Below are 13,010 nucleotides of genomic sequence, written 5' to 3'. Positions count from 1 at the left end.
GCAACATTTTGCTGTAATTATATGAATCATATAAATTCCAAATTTTAGATCAATTTTTTTAAACAATTAAGATGAATGGTTGGGTTTAAAAACTATGAAGTGAAACCTTGGAATTTTGAAATGACTACCTGTGCAGGTAAAAACCAAATCTTTTTCATATTTATACATAAACAGGCAGGTAACGAAGTCGGTCACTTACTTCATCTGCTTAGTGATAGTGCTATTGTTGTTTTGTACCTACAGTAATCCCTTGAGTCAAATAGAGCTTGTGAGCCATCTTCTCAAATGACAGAAAACTGCAAGCTGGAAGTACTTTTAGTGTGCCTTGGGGATTTCAGTGCAGCAGCAAAGCTGTGCAGACAATCGACAAGAGCTGAGGACTGCCATGCTGAGCTCGTGCTTTATCCTGGGATCTGTAGGCACTGTTATACTGCTACACACTGAAGAGATCACCTCACCCTCACACCTCTTTCCCTTTCCTTTGGGCCTCTCAGCAAGCCCTCACTCTTATCTCAGGAAAGAAAAAGGTTCCTCTTTGTGCTCCATTTTCATCCCCCTTTTTATACCCTGTAAAGATCAATTAAGATCTTTCTAGTGGATATTCTACTTTGTTTTAAAGGATTGTAAAATGCTTAGGATAGTTCTTTTAAGAAATTAATAGTAAATATCAAAACTGTGAATCAAAGTTACTCACTTTTAATAGTAAAAATGAGAAGAGAACATATAAGCAGTAGGATTTTGTCCTGTAATAATTATTGCCAGGATAATTTAGTAAGTCTTTAATAATGTCAGCTAAACATCTGTATACTCATTTGAAACCCCTTTTTAGATTTCCAGCTTTTTGTCTAGACCCCCATTCAACATCCATTCTTAACATTACAGAATTTGCTTCCTCTCAAGATGCATGCCCAGCATTGCATCCTTAATGACAGAAAACCCTACAGCAGTACATTTTTTTGCCCTCCCTCCTCACTACCTGTGAGAAGCAACCTTGCTTCCAAGTCCATCCCAAGTGTGAAAGATTCAGAAGCTCCTTCAGCTTCTGATTCTGGCTCAAGAGAAGTAGTAGGGGCTGAAGATTAAGGTGTTTGTGTCAGTTGCTATAGAGATTATATAAAAAGAAAATTTTAGTTTCAGAGAACAAACCATTCAGGGTAAGTAAGCAAGACAAACCACAAGTGTTCAGACAAGAAGAAGGTGTAGGCAGTCTATATGCATTTGTATAGTTTTAATGGACATATTAACTACAAGGAGCCAGTCATCTCAAGTGTTGTTGGAAAAAGGAAGGCAGTTGATGGCAGCACTGCAGAAGTTGGTTTTAAGGAGGTATTTAGAGAACATATGAAGTATGGTATTGTTTTGATTTCTCTTTAAAGGTACTTCAGATGCTTCCTTTTATACATCTCATAAAAGCTGAGTTTTTTCAGTAGTGGAAGTCTGTCAGAAACAGGACAGAAAGAGTTAACATCTGATGTTTTATCCTGGAGAAATTGAGCACATGTATACCTTTTGATTACAAGCAGTTCCCTTGGTTTTAAGATGTTGATGCATACTGTGGCAAGGTGCTTATACCTTTGTAGGATTGAGAACTTTGCTTCTATGCTATTTAGGCCTGCTCCTGTCTTGATTTGTACAGGTTTGGATTTTTGTTTTCCCAAATAAACAAAGCACTGTTAGTTGAAAGGCTCAAAAATTATTTTTTCTGATAAATGGATTAATTTTACCTAGTTTTGCTTTTCATTATTTTCTGAAGCGGCTCATTACAAATCCCTATTAAAATTATCAGGTTATGAGTAGTATTCTCATACTCAAAAGCATTTTACCACACAGAGCCACTAGAATGCAATGTGTCTCTTTCTCCCATTTCAGTGATGTGATGCACTCACTACAAACACTTGTGAATGTGAGTCATGTAAATAAGAGCCCAGCTTGTTTTCTTCTAGCAATATGGAGGTAGAATGGCTGAATTTAGTCACATATGCAATTTCTCTGGAGATATCTTCCATAATTGTGTAGCTCAGAGATTTCTTTTCTTAGGAAGAACTAAGTAAAAACTGGATTAAATTAAATTTTCTTTGAGAAAATATACATTTTTGCATTATATACTCTCAAGAAGTTTTGAATTAAAAAATACTCCTAAGCAACCTGGTCTATCTTTGATGTTAATGCATCTCAGAGAAGAAAGTGAGCTTGGCTCTGCAGTTGAGCAGGAGGTAGGCTACTCAGCTTCCTCTTCCAATTTCAAGTATTTTGTGATCTTGTGGATTTAAAGGCTTTCTGCCTCTACATCTGGTTTATAATTCTTCCATAGAAATGGTAGTTCCAGTTCCTTTTTAATCTCCAGTAACCTCTGCTTATTTGTTGTATTATGTTGCTGAGAAGATTGAAGATCCTGTCTAGTTGTTCCTCAAAGCCAGTTTTACATTAGAAGTTTTGGGGTTTTGACTTAAATCTGATTTGTAGTGAAAACTGGTGCTGAACACAGACCTTTTCTATTGGCCATCACTTCCAGTTTTAAAATGAAATCTACCCAGAAGTATTCTTAGCGCACTGAAGACCCAGACTCCAAATCACATACTCTTCAAACAGCCAAGTTCAGTAAGATGGGAAACAGACATTGTGGTTGAGATTTTCTAGTACTTGTTTTTTAACAATATATAGGTTGTGCCTGTATATGCTAAAACCCTAAAAATGAAAATCTTGAGCAGAGCCAAGAATGGGCATCGCAAACAGAAACAGTTCTTTATCTTGCTGTTGCACCTCCCTCATGAAAGGTAGACATTTTATATTTCCACTCATTATCAAGGTTGTCTGCTGCTTCCAAAGATGGAGGTGACAATAAGACAAATTTACATTGTATTATATATGTTTACAAATATGTCACCTCTCGCATTTAAGAGTGAGTTTTATGGAAAGAGCAAAATATAACAATAAAACCTGCCAGACTGAAGACTTGCAAGCTGTTTTCTTTGATGATGGCAAATTTCCCTGGAATTCTGTTGTCGATTTACAGCCATGAAAATGACAGCATTAGGTACCACCATGCATAGTCATACCTACGCTAGGAGAAAACAAAGAGGGCATGATTTTAACAAATGCAATAGTCCTACACACCAGCTGCTTGCACACTCTTGTCTTAGGAGCACATTTGATGAGCGAGACAGATGCTTCTGGCTTGCTGAAAAAAAGAGCACGTGGTAATCTCTTCTGCTGGGAGTCACTTTGTCATCAGGGAAGTGTAAGACAACAAGTAATTTTACTTATCTCTACAAGTGATGTAGGGATGAAGGTCTAAAATCCATGATTTATATATGTTGTGTGGGCTGGCAGCAGTCACCGGAAGCAGTCCATATACTGAGAAAGGGATTGCACCTTGTCATTTTAGCTGCTTTTAGCTAGTTGAAAAAGATCCTTAAAATAAAGGCTAAAATAAATGCAAAGTTAAGGATTTAAAGAAAAAAAGAAATTGAACTCAAAGATAGAGAACTGGTAAAGATGTTCCCTCAGCCAGATCACAGAACTGGGATGCTTTAGGTTTTTTAGTCCCTGTTGATATCTCTTCCCACTGCAGTGGCAGGCACAGGGGCACAAGGATCCTTCCATGGATAACTGCTCTGAGAAGGGGTATTCAGGAGAGATGGTTCAACAGCACAGGGTATTGCTTTATTCACTGTTCATGCATTTTGGAACAGACTGAATTTTTTATGGCCACCTTCAAATCCAGCTCAAAGGGTGAAACCATTGTGACTTCTCTTGTAGGGCAATCAGCAGCACGTTGAAGCTCAGGAAGTAGTAAAATGTGAGATAATGGATGCAAGGGCATTCCCTTGTTCCCTTGAGCTTCTCCTGAGCAGCATCAAGCATTTGTGTGATGTCAATATTAGTTTCAGACAATTTTTAGTGCCATTTTGGGACAGAAGTGAATACAGGTTGAAAGAAGATTTGGTTTTGTGTGCAGAAGAGGCCAAAAGAAAAAAATATTAAGATATTAATCTTTTGGGAACCTTTATCTCTCACATTTTCCTGCTGTAAGGTTTGGTTTTGAAATCCTTCACATGAGTTGACTTCTCATATTCTCAACCTCTTTTTTGTGTTTTCCTTTGTCTTGCTAAGTGTCTCCTTAAGTGACTTGTTTTTTGATTCAGAGTGTTTCTCTCCCATCACCTGGTATATTAAGGCTCAATTTTTACTTCAGCTCTGGACATCATGAATGTTAATTTCAGAAAATCTGCAAAATGTGTTTCAGTGAGAGGTGCTAGGCCATATGAGTGGCAGACAAGTCAAATTCCTTTTCATCCCCCTTTGAGAAAGCAAAATGTTGCTTGCCTGTAGTCAGAAAGGGAACTGAAGAATTAGAAAAATTGTCTAAGAGGATTAAACTGCAATAATGAGGCTAGAACAAAACAAAGCATTTTAAATATAGAGAAAAACTGAACGCTATAGTAAATAAGGAACTGAGAATGAAAAACACTATCTTGTTCTGATCCAGAATCACCTGCATGAGTGGCAGCGTTTTTGTTTACTTCAGTGAGTTTTGGAGCAGGACCTAAATGACCATAATATCTGAACCGTATATAAGTGAGGGTAGATTTTTCCTCCTTGGGTAAGGAAAATATCACATATAGCTTTGGCTTAATAAGACAGCAAGGGCACCTTATTCATCCTCTTAAAACCATTCATCTTGGGAAGTCTGCCTCCTGGATTTGTTTCTGTTAAATATTCAGCTTCCTTTTTGTCCCTTGGTTTTTTCATCATCAGCATCTCATGTCTGAGTGGGATAAGAGGTGAGGGAGGTGATGGTGGAGGCCTGCTCACGAAGACAGGGTATTTCTCAGATAGTATTAATTTCATGTACTCTCATATCTGTGTCCAGCAGAGTAATATTTAGAAAGCTGATTATGTATTAAACAACTGAAATGAGACACAAAGTTGACAAAATGTCTAAACTATTAAGGACATGGGTATTGGTTAAATACTGACCTATTTGGTAATAATACTTAGTATTCTTATATGTTTTTAATTCCCAGTGTGCATTTGAACTTATTAATGCCTTCAAATATCCCTAAAATATATGGAAATCTTTGCTAAAATTTGAAGAACAGGAAATTCAGATATGGAGGTGTGGGGATCAACATTTTAAATGCAGATTTGGGTATTCATCTCCACAAGGTCTGTGTCAGTCTTATGTATAAATTGATGCACATAGACTGAGCTACACTTCTTAGAAGATCTGGCCTAAATTACTTATCCAAGGTCATATAATTCAATGGCAGAGCTGAGAAAGGATCTGAAGAGTGCATCTTTCAAGGTACAAAGCAACTGACGTATGATACTATTTCTGGTTTTAAGTGCATTATGACCTGTGAATTTTATAATTATAATAATGATCTTTTTTTGTGCTGTTCTTGAAAATTCAATCTAGTACATAAGACATGAAATGCTGCAGCTGCACTGGATCAACCCCATGGTGTACACAAACTAGCACACCCTGTGACTTTGTCCAGGAGTTTATATTGGTACTGTTGCAAACTACTTAGATTGGACTTGTCACTGCACATCAATTACCTATTGATTCATACACTTAGGTAAAAGCAAAAGGGTGCTGCACTTCATCAGTTATTGTACTTCTTTCACTCTCTTTAGGAGCAGACTGCCCTCCCTTCATAAGAAATAATCCAAGAATAAGAAAGGAAGATTGCCAAGGGGGATGAACTCCTCAGAGGCCCTGGACCTCCCTGGTCTAACTTCGAGGTTAATTGTGCTTTGAGAAGTTTGGACCAACGACTAAAAGTCATTTCCAAGTTGAATTACACTGCAAATTCCTTTTGTGTGGGAATCATTGTGTGGGAAGAGGTAGAGACTCTACAATGGATAGATACGGAGACTATTGACTGTGCAAGGGGTGAGCTAGCTCCTGTAGAATGGGATTAGATCCCTCTTGTTTGCCACTGAGGACATGGCTCCCTGCTGGGCTACCACTGTAAAATACCTCTCTGGGTGAGTAGTGAAGATCTGGGAACTAGTTATGGAAAGTGGCTAACCAATATCTCATCTTGTCAAATGATCTTAGATGCTGCTGCTGTCAGCAGGAGGGAACAGCACACTGTGCTTCCCAAGCACTTCTCAGTTCCTTGCAAATGATACTCAGGTACACCTCAAAATACTTGAGAGAAGTACTTCTTTTTCTCTTTTCTACCTGCTCATCTTTACAGTGTTTTCTTTGCCTGATGCCTTTGTATTGATGCCTATAAGACAAAACTACCTCTCTTGTGCTGCCCACTGCTGCTACTTTCCTTTCCTTTCTGAGGATATTAAATTCTTCCTCAGTAACTTTGAGATGTGAGTAATGCCACTCCATACAACAACCACCAGATGGTAATGAAGAGCAGACTAGTTGTGTGTCTTTTTTGGATTTCGTGTATTGCCACAATGGCAAATTTTGCTTTTACTAGCAGAACTTACAGGTCTAAACACCAATTTGTTCAGCTGTTTACCTCTGGGCCAGTCTACTTGGCAGCTCTATTTGTATTATTCCCCTGATCATTCTGTTTGCTTTTATACTAAAATATGTGAAAGGGAATAGTCTCTATGTAACACACAAATGCTGATATTATTATTTAGTAAAAAATGCTGTCATTATAAGGAAGGTTTGACTATACATGGTGTACCACTATAAGAGCTATCTCTTGTAAGCAGGTAGATGCAGAACACCTTTCAGTGACTGTATTCCTTACTTCTTCTGCTGCCATTATATTTCTCAAAATGTTACAAAGAATATACCTCTTTCAAGGTAGAAAGGAAAGTCTGTTACTATGCATGCTTGACATCAGCAACGTGTTGGGAGATGAACCAAACCAAAGCAAAGTTCTTAAGTGAACATCATTGCCAGTGAAGAGGTGGTGTTGAGCAGAGCTCGCCAACCTCCCAGCATGGCAACATGAGGGAAGAGCAGCATCAACAGAGCCTCTTAAGTACTGCTAGCCCCAGACTTCTGAGAATCACAAATCAGCCCCACAGGGCTCATGAGATTCAGAAGCTTCAGTTTTATCCTGCCTGCAGGATTTTGTGTTCTTTATGCAGTACTTGTGTATACAAGTAGTCAAATTTTCATCTAGGTCAAATTTTCACATTTTTTCCTGGCATTGTAGAATCTTTGCAACTCTTTACTTTCCTTCTTTTAAAGAAAAATGAGGTCCTCCTCCTTTGGTGCAAGCCAGGCACCAGGAAGGCAGGAAGAAAATCACTAAAGCTGTTGCCAATGGCTTCACCGTGAGTCAAGGACCAGGCCTGTGGCTTCCATGGAATATTTAAGTCATTCCCCAGGTATCTGCTCATAACTCATATACTTCTGGGATTAGTAGATGTGTAATGACTGGGAACAATGAAGTATTCCAGGAAGGCAGTTTGTTGGTGCATTTTCTCTCTTGTTCCTCCTGGGAGCAGTTGCCAGCATCAGGATGCAGCTGTCTTGAAACCAGTAGGCAGAGCAGCATCCTCTGCCTGAAAGCAGGAATCTGATGGAGACTGCAAGTCAGGGCATCCAGCCTTCCTCCCCTCTTCTTCTGAGCTCAGCCCCCTGCCCTTCTCTGCCCTGCCAGTTGCTTCTGAGTGTTGCAGAAAATATGCAACTGCTGCTCGTGGCAACCAAAATTTTTGGCACATTTTGTATTAAACATGGGAACCTGACAGGGAAAGGCAGGATACAGGACAGTGGCTTTCCAGATTCCTACCTACAGCCTTGGCTGCCATGTTCTTCACCTCAATGAAAGCGAAACAGATTTGTATTGCTTTTAGGAAAATCTGCATTTCCTCCTGTATGAAGAGGGTTTTCTTATCTTGCTTTTCTGGGGATACCCATTTTAGAGACAGAAATCAGATGTCCTTGATTCCCCACTTTTCCACTGAGGACATGACTGCAACTTGTCCTGGCTGCAGATATGACATGGGTTAGTGACATGCCAAATAATATGAGTGTGTGTGCCAGGAAAATATTGGGGTCAGATGAGAAAGAAGAGATGAAGGCACATGAATCCTTTAGTGCTTTCTTGGTGACAACACTTTTTGCCCCAAATTGCAGTTCCTTCAGTGAATGCTTCCACAAACACATTTGCATTGCAGTGTGTAGAGTAGAGGTCCCCTTAAATATGAAGCTCACAGTTTACCTCCTTAAACATCCATGTGTCAATCACTATAATCCATATAAATCTTCTTGCAATCATTAATAGCAATATATGCATGTGTGTGTGTATATATATATATATATGTATGTATGTATATGTATATATTTGGTTCTCAAAGGATTTTCTAGGCTTATTCCAAGCAATCAAATACATATGTGTTAAAATAACCATGGTGCTGTAGAGCAGTCTTGTAAATACCATATGTCAGAGGAAAAAATACACAGCTAAATGCATGTCGGCATCAGCTCCTGCAGTTTCGTAGGAGTTCTGGCCATGGAAGTGAAGCAAAGCTGGACCAGCTGGAGGTTCAGTTTTACATAGAGCTTATGCTGTGCTCTGAAAAGACAAGAAAACTGACCTGGGCTCAGCAGACTATAATTAAGCTTCTGTTCTGCTGCAAATTTCTTATATTGAAAGCAGTTACATTTCATACATTGTGTTGCATAGCCACTTAAGCTTTTTGTATCTTTATTTCCAGCAAAACAGAAATAACAGTACTTTCTTGTATCCAGTCCTTACTCAGTCTTGTTTATCTAGACTGTAAATTCTTTAGAGAGATAACTGCATAGGTAAAAACTTTGTGATCAGAGACTGAAATAGGAACCTGGAAACAAAACTTCTAGAACTACATCAGGAAAGGGAACTACAGGGAAAGCTGGAACTGGGAGAAGAGCCAGAAAGAGATTATTCATCTATCTTACTGTTCCTGGAGCAGAACTTAAGTTTCAATCAATAGACCCAAAATCTACATTCCTTAAACATAACTACATCAGTAGAGGTGCAGTCAAGGCCCACAGTGTCCTGGTATCCCCCCTGATTGAAAACTCTTTGCTGAACAGGTAATACAGACCTTCCCTGAACTCCATATCAAAGTTTTGATAAAGCCAAGACATGTAGGTTTCCATGATCTCTTTAATCAGTGTGGATGTCGGAGAAGAAGGGAATGAAAGATACTTTAGTTAGTACAGTAAAGGTCTCCATGTCTTTTCTTGGGCATTTGCCAAAAAGATCAGGATATGCATTTTCCAAAGAATGGATACTCAAACCCTGATTTTTAAAAAGGCTATATGTGAAGAGAAGTTGCTTATTCAAGACTGTAAGAAACTCTACTGATATGGATAGAAACTTAAAAACCCAAGAAATCAATGACTTACCTATTTAGATAAAGAAACATTGAGATACTTGGCTGTGATCCGTTTTATCTTTTCTAAGAGTTAGAGGTTTTTAGCTATGCAACATATAGCTGGGCATTAAAGATTTTCACAGCCTTTTTAATCTTAGCTTGTCTGTCTTCATGGATTTGATACCAAAACTAAATCAGGTAAAAATCAGCTGAATAATTAAATCTACTGGGGGAAAGGATGGAACCTATGATTTACCTATATAACCTATATAACTGTAGTATTGATAGAACCTATGGCTTACAAAGTGGGGGGAGGGAAGCAAAATCAAAAGTACAAACCTTGCAAAAGTTAGATAATGACTAGCAAAAGAAAATAACTGACTTCCTTATTCTTTCCATTTAATCTGATGGTAAAGTAGAAATGGGAAGAGTGATGAGAAAATCTGCTTCTCTGTGTTGTAACAAATAAAAAATGATTAAACTATACTTAAGATCAATAGCTTTGGATAAACCTGTTTTTGAGGCTTGGCTAGAATGTCTGTTTCATCAAAAATCATTAGTAGGATAAATCAGTAGAGGGACAAAAAAAAAAAAAATCTATTTAAAAAATTCAAGTGCTTTCTGAGCATATGGAGCCTGGCAAAAATAGTCCCCTTCTTACAATAGTTCCCGATGGGTGAGATTTCTTCAGAGAAATCTTGGAAGAATTGGTGGTAAAAGCTGGAGAATCTGGGTAAATGCTGAATCCAGCAAACACTTTTGGTGACCATCAATTCAGCCTGTGACTACTAAATCCTTCTTGGAGTCATCAAGTTATTTTAGAGAGATGATATAACCCAGATATACTGTGAAGAGATCAAAGACCATTTGAAGCAGTACTTTTCAAAACAGCATACATCTGCTGGTGATGAAGAAGAACCTCTGGAGTTTCTGTGTGTCTATGCTACAAGTACATTACCAAAAAAGCCCCTAGAATAGCTCTTAAGTTGTAATTCAGAAAACATCAAAATTTAGCAGGGCAATGCATGTATCAGAGGCAATAAATACTCAGAGGGGCTATGTGGCTTACAGGTCTGTTTACTGTTATTTTGAACTGCTTTAAGTTTCCTTCAAGTCTAGTTTTGTAAATGCTTCATCAATCTGATGATACAGTTGATGTCAAAATGATACAGTTTTTCATATATCAGTGACAACCGTCTGGTTTTGGTATTAATCTTATGTATTTCTTGATAATCATGCCTGGATTTAAGGGAGATATTAGCAACTCATAAATTTCAGATGTGTTAGAATTAATTTTCTAGGTTTAGAGAAAGTTAATTTTCATTTTGTTTTAGCACTTGTAGGGAGTAAATGCACTCATGTGGCACCCAGATACTGCATCAATATAACCCGAGGCAGGCTTGGTGTGACAGGAGGGCACTGTGTCTACATTTTCTTAGAGAAAACAACATGGGCACCATTTTAGAAGTCATGAGTATTTCTTGTCATTTCATGGCATGTCCACAAATCTTTAACTGAATGTTACTTCAGTTACCTCACTGAAGTACCTGTACTGAAGAGACAAAAGGTATCAATAATATTGTTCTTTGTTCTGAAGAACTTGGAAATCATTGAAAGACCAGCTCAGTTCCTAGAATTGATGAAATTTCTTTGATTTCTAGCTGTAGCAGAACTACTGACTCCAGGCATGGATTTGAGAGGGGGTTGTGTGATAGCATTTCCCATGATGTTCATGTGGTGAGATCATTACTGGTGAATACCACTCGACTTTTCTGTTTCAGCTCACACAGGTGTCTATACATATCCAGAAGGTATTAAAACAATCTAAAGGGTGTCCCTAGCTCTGTCTGGGTGTTTGTTTTCTTCCTCAGCAGCTGCAGTAAGTGACAGTGCCATAGAGCCATATATTGCACCGAGTCTGTGACTAGCCAGCAGGATTTTGCCCAGTTCTCAAATACCCTCTATTGCCCTCACTTTCATTTTTTGAGTTTCACTTCTGTCAGCAAAATTTAACTGAGGTATCCCTGTATAACATACTCTCACTGGGAAATATTTTCAATATTCTGTAGTAAGGGTCTACTTTTTATTTCAAGGGAGAAAAACTTGACACTCTCTTGACTGGAGGTGAGTTCTCAGTATCCCCCTGGCACAGTCCATGTTAAGGCAGAAGATTGATCCAGATAAACAAATCACAGCACTTTACAGAAGATCCCAAGTGACTGATTAACCCAGAGAAATTTATCTGACTCTGGTGAAATTAGACTTCTGAAGAGCTGTGCATCCATCCTTCTGTTGTCCCTGATCAGACTGCTAATGGAGACAGAGCAGTGGACTCTGTTGTGCTGGTTTTCACCTGTGTGTGGAGTTAAACAGAGCCTCATCACAAGAGCTGAAGTGACCTTGTTGTGACATCCTACCGTCTGTGTTGTCCAGATTTGTAAATACTGCACAGAGCGTGCATGCCATCCATAGACAGGCTGCCCCACTCAGTGACGTTTTGGCAGCACATTTGTCATTCCACTAAGGCAGTCAGATCAGGATCTTATAAAGCAGTCAGAAGATAAGGATCCTTGTCAAAATCTCAGGAAGCAGACTAGTGATCTGCAGAGGCCTAAATAGGGCTTTTAAAATTGGAAGCAGAACTGACTGCCTAGACAGAGTTTTTTGAAAGATAAACAGCATCAGCAGGCTAAATGGATTTCAAGCACAGCTTTAATTGTTTTTTAAACGAATCAGCAAAGGGCACCCTAGCTGGAGCAAGCTCTGAAGTACAATCAGGAAGATTTCAAGTGTACAGTGGTTTTGAAGATAATCAGGCATTTCAGTGCTAAAAGATACTGTAGTAAGTAATGAAGACTTTTTACTGTCGGCATTGACAATACTGTAGTTTTTGAGTCAATTACAATATCTGCCCTATGTGGACGATGAATTTCACCACCCTCATTAAAATTGACATGCACACTGATTTTCAAACCTCAACGATTGTCTCTGCAGCACACTTGATCAGAAGAACAAGTTGTTTATTGCCAATACTTACTGTGTGTGGAACACCCCCACTCTCTTCCTTTCCCTCAGTCTTCCCCCTCCACCCAGCCATCCCGATAGCTTGTGACAGACTAACAACACTTCTGAGTGGCTTTTACTGTAATTCTTCAGAATCCCTTGGACCTTGCATAATGGAATGTTTTTGGGTCACCAAATCATGTTTCCTAATTATAGGAATGATAAGAAAAGAAAAAAGAAAAAACCCACCAGATATAATGTGAAACGATTCCCTTATGCTGGCATTTTTTGATTTTAGAAACCTGGGATAACCCACTCGCTCCCATCTGTTTTGGGCGCGCACTGTTTTAACCTTGAAGTCAAAGCTTTCCTTCACCTCCTCTTCCTATCTCTCTCCTGCCAGCTCCTCTCCTACGGGAGCGGAGAGACCCTCCTGCTCCCAAGCCCTCCTCGCTGGGGAATTAAGAGCCCCCGCCCGCCCACGCTCTGGGTTTTGTTCCCCTCGCGGGGCGCAGAGGCGATCGGGACGAGCGAAGGCTCCGCCACCGCCGTCACCCCCGCGACGCCCCCGGCGTCCCTCCCCGCACCGCCGCCCCACCTCCGCACCGCCACCGGCGGCGGCGCGGCCGCGGCCGGGCCGGGAGGGGAGCGCGGGGCGGAGCGCGGGGCCGCGGGCGGGGCGGGGCGGGGGCGGGGGGAGCGGC

At 39.7% G+C, this 13,010-nt stretch overlaps 1 protein-coding gene across 1 annotated transcript in view; it reads right to left on the bottom strand.

Annotated features, from left to right (window-relative positions):
* Positions 1–13,010, bottom strand: part of GABRB1 (gamma-aminobutyric acid type A receptor subunit beta1) — a 131,970-nt gene that overhangs the window by 118,272 nt on the left and 688 nt on the right. The window lies entirely within an intron of this gene.

Source organism: Lonchura striata, chromosome 4, assembly GCF_046129695.1.
Source record: "Lonchura striata isolate bLonStr1 chromosome 4, bLonStr1.mat, whole genome shotgun sequence".
In the NCBI taxonomy this organism is placed as follows: domain Eukaryota; kingdom Metazoa; phylum Chordata; class Aves; order Passeriformes; family Estrildidae; genus Lonchura; species Lonchura striata.
The sequence above is the reverse complement of the archived record's forward strand: the minus strand, read 5'-3'. Positions and strand labels throughout refer to the sequence as shown.